Source organism: Cryptomeria japonica, chromosome 10 (genome assembly GCF_030272615.1).
Source record: "Cryptomeria japonica chromosome 10, Sugi_1.0, whole genome shotgun sequence".
NCBI lineage: Eukaryota > Viridiplantae > Streptophyta > Pinopsida > Cupressales > Cupressaceae > Cryptomeria > Cryptomeria japonica.
Window position 1 is genome coordinate 421,579,400 of NC_081414.1, and position 7,846 is coordinate 421,587,245.

The following is a 7,846-nucleotide window of genomic DNA, read 5'->3' on the forward strand; positions in this document are numbered from 1 at the left end:
GCCCTTCTCTGGTGATTGGTTTTGCTAGTAAGTCATCCACATAATCTTCCATCATAGTATGCATCATGTCATGGAAGATGGTGGTCATTGCTCTTTGATAGGTTGCTCTTGCATTCTTGAGACCGAAAGGCATTACATTCCAGCAATATGTGCCCCATGGACATGTGAAGGCTGTCTTATGTTGGTCCTCTGGTGTGATCTTTATCTGATTGTATCCTGAAAAGCCATCCATGAGTGAAAGCATGGCATGTCTTGCTGTCAGATCCACTATGATGTCGATATTTGGTAAGGGGAAGTCATCCTTAGGACATGCCTTATTCAGATCTCTGAAGTCAGTACAAATGCGGATGCCCCCTTTTGGTTTGCCAACAAGCACAATATTGGAGATCCATTTTGCATGATCAATTGGCCTAATGAAACCAACATCTAGGAGTTTCTTGAGTTCTATTTTGACTAGTACTGCAATTTGAGGATGCATCTTACGAAGCTTCTGCTTGACAGGTTTGGCTCCTTCTGCTACGGTTAGGTGATGCATGACTAACTCAGGATCAAGCCCAGACATGTCTGCATATGACCATGCAAAGTTGATCTGATGCTTCTGGAAGAACTCTATAAATTTAGGCTGTTCCTCTAGAGTGAGAAGAGATGCCAGATGTATGAGGTGAGGATTTTCAGGAGTCCCCACATTGTATTCTTTGGTTTCCTTGATAAGAATCGTTGATCGTTCCTGTTGTGCATTAGCAGGGAGAATGTCAAACCCTTCATCCTCAGGCACCTCAGAGAGGTTTTCACCATTGGATACGCTCTTTCTTTTTACTTTTGTTGGATCAAACAGTGCCACAGTGTGGTTTTCACTGGAAGATCCATGTTTTATTGTTATATTTTTGCAGCTGAAAGGTTTGGCATCCACCCCGAAGTATGCTGCGCTATTAAGTTCAATGGCGAGTCCAGCTTTGTGATCCCCACTTGGTGGGTTATCCCTTAATTCCAAAAAGTCAATGATGGCCTCATCGTTTTGGAAGAGGTCAAGACATGGGGGATTTGGTTGGTTCCATTCGATGAATTCAGGGTGGATTTTGGGCATTACTTCATCGATTAGGTTAAGTGCGTTAGATGTATTAGTGAGGGTTAAGATGTTATGGTGAAGGTCGTTAATGATACTCTCCTTGTCAGAATTAGGCATAGGATGAGACGTAGGGTCTGTGGAAGATGTTTCCAATTTAGGAACCCAAGTGGTCTTTATTTGTGCTTCTCCATAAACAGGGATGTCTTTGCATGGCGGAGGTAGTGATGTGTCTTCCTCATCTGAAGTGTTAAGCTGTACAGAATCAAATTCCCACTCATGTGAGTCGGTCTCTAAGTCACTTTCCAGCATCCGATTACTATACCATACTGGGATGTCCTTTGAGTTAAATACTACAGGTGTGATTGGTTGATGTACCTTTGTAGTGATTGGTGATGCAGGAAGGTTGATGGGGATAAAAGAATATGGTACTGGGAGTATCGGCAGTGTTGACTCAGTTGCTTCTGCTGGTACTGCTGGTGCCATAGATGCTGCTACTTGGTCTGATATAGTTGATGTTGCTAATGGTGTTGCTGATGGGATTACTGGTTCGTTTGGTGAGATGAGTGGCATTGGTGATGGTTGTGTGGGGATTTTGAGCCTCGGTGGGGTAGTTGTGATGGTGCTTGATGCTGCTTTGATAATAAAAGGTGTCCTTTTTGCAGTAGGCTGACATAATGGTTTGCTGGGTTTTCCTTTGAATTTGAGTTTAGGAAATATCTCTTTTTCAAAGCCTAGGCCTGTATTACCTTTGGGCTTTAATTCCGGCAGCAGAGGTTCATGTTGTCCTTGTTTGCAACATCCCAAAGCACTCTGACCATCATACCCCATTCTTTGCATAATGAGGAGACCTTTGCCATACTGAGCCGTAGGAAGTTTAACTTGCGGTATATCAGTGGTGATGGGATCTTTATAGATCCATTTCGCTAAGTCCTCATCTTGGGTTTCTTCTTCTTGACTCTTTCCAAGGATGAAAGGCGTCAAAGCACATGCTGGCGTCTCTAGGAGAAGTGGGCATTTGTCCCACACAAAAGAGTTGACTCAAGTTGTATTCCCTAGGACCTTCCTCTGCTATTTTCATTTTAAGCTTTTCTTTCTTTGGTATAGTGGTGTTTGAACTGGCAAGAGAGGTGGGAGTTACATATGATGTGGAGGAAATGGCTTCTCTATTATTAGGAACGGTAATCTCTGGTTGATGGCTGATATTATGGCAATATGCAAAGGGATTTGCATCGCCCAGGATTGTGATCTCTACACCGTTATGTGGGAACTTGATACATTGATGGTAGGTAGATGGAACAACTTGCATGGCATGTATCCAAGGTCTCCCTAACAATAGATTGTATGGCAGAGGAAGGTCCAAAACCTGATAGATGATGTGCTTTACCACGGGGCCCACTCGGATTGGTAGTACCACAGCTCCTTTGGATGAACGCTCTGCATCATCATAGGCTTTGATTGTGATCTTCTTACGAGGATCCACTGATTCTACCACATATCCCAATGCTGTGACCAACTGTAGTGTACAAATATTTAGGCCTACTCCATTATCGATCAAGACTCGCTTGATCCTATGTTGGTTGATAAAGCCTTCAATATGTAGTGAAGCGTTATGAGGTTGCTGGAAGGAAGAGTTGTCACTTTCGGAAAAAGTGAGACAAGCTGAGGACTTTAGATTTCCAACCATGGCTTGAAATTGGTCTGTATTCAGGTTTGCAGGGACTAACGCCTCTTGGAGTGCTTGATCCAAGATAGTTTTATGAGATGGCGATAGCTGCAATAGCTCTAAAATGGATATAAGCGTAGGCATTTTGTCTAATTGTTCCACGAGATTGTACTGCTTTGGTATGGAGGTGGTGCCTTGTGGAGCTGCCTTTATGGTAACTTTATCGCGATGCGTAACAACATTGCAATTTGAGTTGGGATTTTTGAAGGTTATAGTTGCAACTTGTTCACTAGCATCATACAGATGATTTACAGTGTAATTATACGCAGCCTGTGTATAATCAATGGTATCAGTGCCTCACCTGGAAGTGGATGGACCCCTTTGATCTTATGATGGAAGTGGATTTTTGAACATCAGATGATCATTATTTGTTGTTTTTGGGTCATGCCCTTCAATTTCAATTTCTCCTCGGTCAATAAGATCCTGAATAAGATCTTTTAATCGGTGACAATTACTTGTCTTGTGTCCTCTTCCTTGGTGGAAATCACAATGTTCAGTATCTCTCCACCATGCAGGTTTTACCTGAGGTTCATAAGTTGATGTTTTAGGGAGAGTGACCAAATTTTGAGAAATGAGTTGTTGCAATATTGTTTCAATGGGTTCCCCTAAGGGAGTGTATGTGCATTTTTGTTTTTGCTGACGAGGTCTTGGTTCATCTGAGATGTGATGTGACCTTGATTGGAAGGAACATTTGTGTTATTCTAAAGTGGAGGATTCTGTCCTGCAAACCGAACCACATGTTGTGCATTTTGTATAGTCCTAGCATCCACAACCCCATCGTTGACGATATTCTTGTTTTTGTTCCAGAAGCTGGGTTTATCACTATTGAAGCATGGGCGAGGACCATCCTTTGGTTCATTATAGATTTTGATGAGTCCTTTTTTGATAAGTGCCCTTTCACATTTCAAACCCTTGGTGATCATATCATTAAAAGAGTTTGTGTCTTTGACATCCAGGTGAAATTCCATTTCTTCATTCAAGTTGGAAATGAATATTTCCACTAGTTCTCGTTCAGGTAACTGAAGAGAATGTCTACTAGACATTTGATGCCATCGTTGCAGGAATACTGAGAATAGTTCACCTGGTTTTTGTTTAGTGTTTCACAGATCGACCATGGTGATGTCGCGTTCAATGTTATGGGAGTAATGAGCTAGGAACTTCTGGATGAGTTCCTCAAATGTTCTAATGCCACCTGATAGTCGGGAAAACCATGATGTGGTTGTTCCTCCCAAGCTTTGGGGAAAAAGGCGCATTAGGTAGGTGTCTTCATATGCCACTTCAAGACAAGTGGAATGAAATTCTCTGACATGATCACAGGGATCTCCCTTTCCTCTATATTTTTTGAATTTGGGTGTTTCGAATCCTCGTGGAAAGGGTGGCATATAAAGATTCCTATCAAAAGGATAGGGACAGATGTCATTGAGTGAGAATTGGTTAGTTTTGACACCACTATGAAGTTGTTGGGCGAGATTCTTGACTTGTTGCCGCAACATCTCCATTTCATTTGGAGGAGGAGGTGGTGGGTTACCTCAAGGAATGTTATATCTAATGGGATATCTACCTCTTTCCTCTTCATGGTGACTTTGTCTTTCTGATGCCTATCTTAATTGGGCAAGATCAAAGTCAGAGGGGAGTTTTGCTCCTTCTTGAGTGAGTTTTAAGAAGTGAGCATCCGCATTGCTCCTGAGTATTTCATCAAACAGTCTATTAAAGAGAGGGTTATGCTGAGCCCTTTCTATTGTTGCAGGAGTAGGAGTACTTGGGTTTTCATCATTTGCATTTCCTCCAAGTGCTTCTTGAAATTCATTGAGATTTTCCTCTTCTTCTTCTTCTATTTCTATTTCTCGTTGCCTTGATTGTGATCGGGTTTGGGCCATATTGCTTGCAAGCTTTTGTTGAAGTTGTGTGAAAATGATGATGAGTTGTTTGATGAAATGAAAGATTGATGGTTGGTGAATTTTGTTGCATGTGGATCTCTAGCACTTTTAAGGTAGATGTAACTGAAATTCCTTCTTTGAATTGCTTGCTTGTTTGATAAGTTTTGGTGTGATAAGGTGTAGAGAAATCTGAGATGTGTTACAGATTGAACTACCTAGTAATGAGAGGATTCACTCATGAACTAGTTTTAACCTGCGTAGATGTGTCTCTTAGGATGAGCTTATCCTAGATGTAGAAACAATCTAAAAGGTAATGTGATGCGATTGATTCAAGCAATATCTAAAAAGAGAACTTGGGACAAGAACCTCTTAATGTTTTGAGAGTTGGAACGAATTGATGATGAAGTGATGATGGATAAAATGGATGAAAAATGTTTTCAACTTCAATAAAAACTTTGTGTTACAAATGGGACAAACTCTACCTCTTCCCTTTCGGGTGTTGGTGGTATTTCTCGAGCTGTGTTGTATGTGATATAGACGTTTGGGAAAAAGTTGGGATTAATCTTACCTCCTTGGTTTTTGTGATAACTCAGAGCTCTATATTGCATAAAAGCTTTGCAGTTCAATGATTCTGAATCAAATTCGTTTGTTTTGCCTTGAAGGTAGAGACACATGTGACGTAGAAAAAATCTATGGGAGACAAAGATTTGTCTATTTATATAGAAGAATTTCCTCCTTTTGATCAAAGCCTTTGAGCTTAATGGTCTTCTTTTCAAGTTGATATTCTGATGACGCTTCTTCTTTCGCAAGATGTGAAGAATGGTCATAAAATTTGACTCTTTGTTGTTTGCACTTTGTTTTTGATGTGTTTGGTTGTTTTGAGAAATGTTTGTTTGGATGAATACTTTGTTTTTGGGAATGATTTTCTGATTTTTCTTTGACAAGAAAACAAAGCAAGAACACAAACACAAGAATGTTGCCCCCAAAGGCACAAATGAGTATGGGTCTAGATCAACCCAATCCTTGGACTTGTATATGACCCTTCCTTTAGATGTGTTTTTAAGGTGTATTTCCAAAGCCTGAAGTCGGCTCAATTTGCACTTGGTCTTGACTACAACGAACACACTTCAAACACTTTTTATCCCTAAGGTCAAATGGCCAGTTGTGATAAATTTAGCCCACATCTTGATATTTCTTCGACTTTGATACTACATACCTTATGAATCCCACTGTGGCAGGTAAGGATGTGATATACTAGGTCTTGCATGAGCATAACAAATAGATGATCCCTATGATGGGGGAGTCACCACTTTTATCAAGCCACAAGTGACTTTTCAAAAAGCTATGTTTCTACTCAAGGAAATAAGTATGGTGAGTATCTTGGGAGCAAAACCATCTATGCTCTTGCACTAAATTATATCGCAAATATCCTCAATCAATAGAATGGGTGGGATACTACTTAAAGGCGTTTAGTCATGTTTGATGTTTTTGGACCTAAGTTCGTTCTGCAGTGACTCACTTAAGAGCCTTGTAACTGGTGGTGGGGCCCATTTGTCCTTTCGGCCAGTTACACTATAGGAACAGCTATACCCAAGGCTACAACTTTCACTCTCACCTGATTTCTATAGCGGCTCGAAGGATTTACCGCGTGAGGTCATTCCCAAGAGTGATGTGTCTCTTGGCAGGCCTCTTTTAAAAAGATAAAATTTTGAGTGTTACTAACACTTTTCTCTTGCACCTAGGACCATGAAAGCTAAGGGAGAGGATAGTGTGTGTTAGAAGTAGGACCACTCGACCGACTTTTTGCACAAGTGTGCCAAGCACGAAAAACACTTGTTCTTTTTAATCTGCCATTGCAATGTGATCTAACTATTTGGAGATGTTGCTCCAATAGTCATGGTGTTCTTTTTAACTTCAAAGGCAAAATATTTTGTAAACTAGGAACTTTGAAATCCTAGTCAACTGAATTGAAAACACGTCTTGCTTGAAGTAAAATTGTTTTTGAGCTTGAAGGAAAAATGGATTGTTCTTTTTAGATTGCCCAAAACAAAGTGTTGATTGTAAATTTCTTTAAGTTGATGCAAGAAAATAAATTTTGTTTTGTTGATTTTAAGCACCAAAACGAAGTTTGTTTCCTAACTTGCAAGAAATAAAGTTGTTTTGTATAAGTTTGTGGTTCTTTTTACCTTGGACCAATGAAATTATTTTTAAGAGCCCAAACAAATGTGTGATTCTTTTTTTTTTTAAAGCCCAAATTTGAAATGTGAAGTTAATTTTAAACCAAAATAAAAAGTGAATTCATTTTTAAAACCAGCTTTGAAAACAAGTTAGTAAAAAATATAAATCTACCTTTTAATCTAATTTAAATCTGCACAAAAGAGAAAAATAGTTAGTAAAATCCGCCTATTCGGTGGGCTTCTACAAGCCTAATTTTTTTTTGGTTTTTTGGTTACAAGGTGATTTGTACAACATTATGTTACAATAGCGCTAGTCTGCGTTTGAATAGAGGCACTATTTAACGCAAACACGCTAAAAGAAAGGGAAAGACAGAGAAGGCAAAAGCGCTGAAACAGGGTAAATAGCGCCAAAACAATGTCAAACGCGCCAAAACAGTGTCAAAAGCACTGAACTTGATACAATAGCGCTATTGTAAGAACAATAGCGCTAGAACAACAAGTATCGATAGTGCTAGAATGAGTTTAATAGCACTAAAGCGTAACCTGTGTGACATTTTCAACATTCAAACATGTTATTGGTTTAAAAAAATTGATCTTTTTGGTGTTTGGATTCACGTCGGGTTCACCAAATGATGCTCTGCTAAATGGACAAGATTAGCAAATGACAAATAACACAAGACACAAGAAAATCGTTAGTGTTAGTCATTCAAAAACTAATCTAAACAGGCATATCAAAAGAGATACTAAAATCATGCTAATATATCTAACGAATGAAACAAAGATAATAAGACATCTCCAAATGCCTCTTAGCATGCTCTTAGCTTCTTCTCCCTTATTCCTCTCCTCTCCAAGTTCCAAAATAGTGTAGCTCTCAACAACTTTTTGCACTATGGATGCTTATGGAGGTTTGAGATTGAAATATTGCTCTAAATGTAAATAAAGAAGCTAATATTAAGCTATTGATACTAAAATGATTTATTTTAACCAAAATGACAATATATGA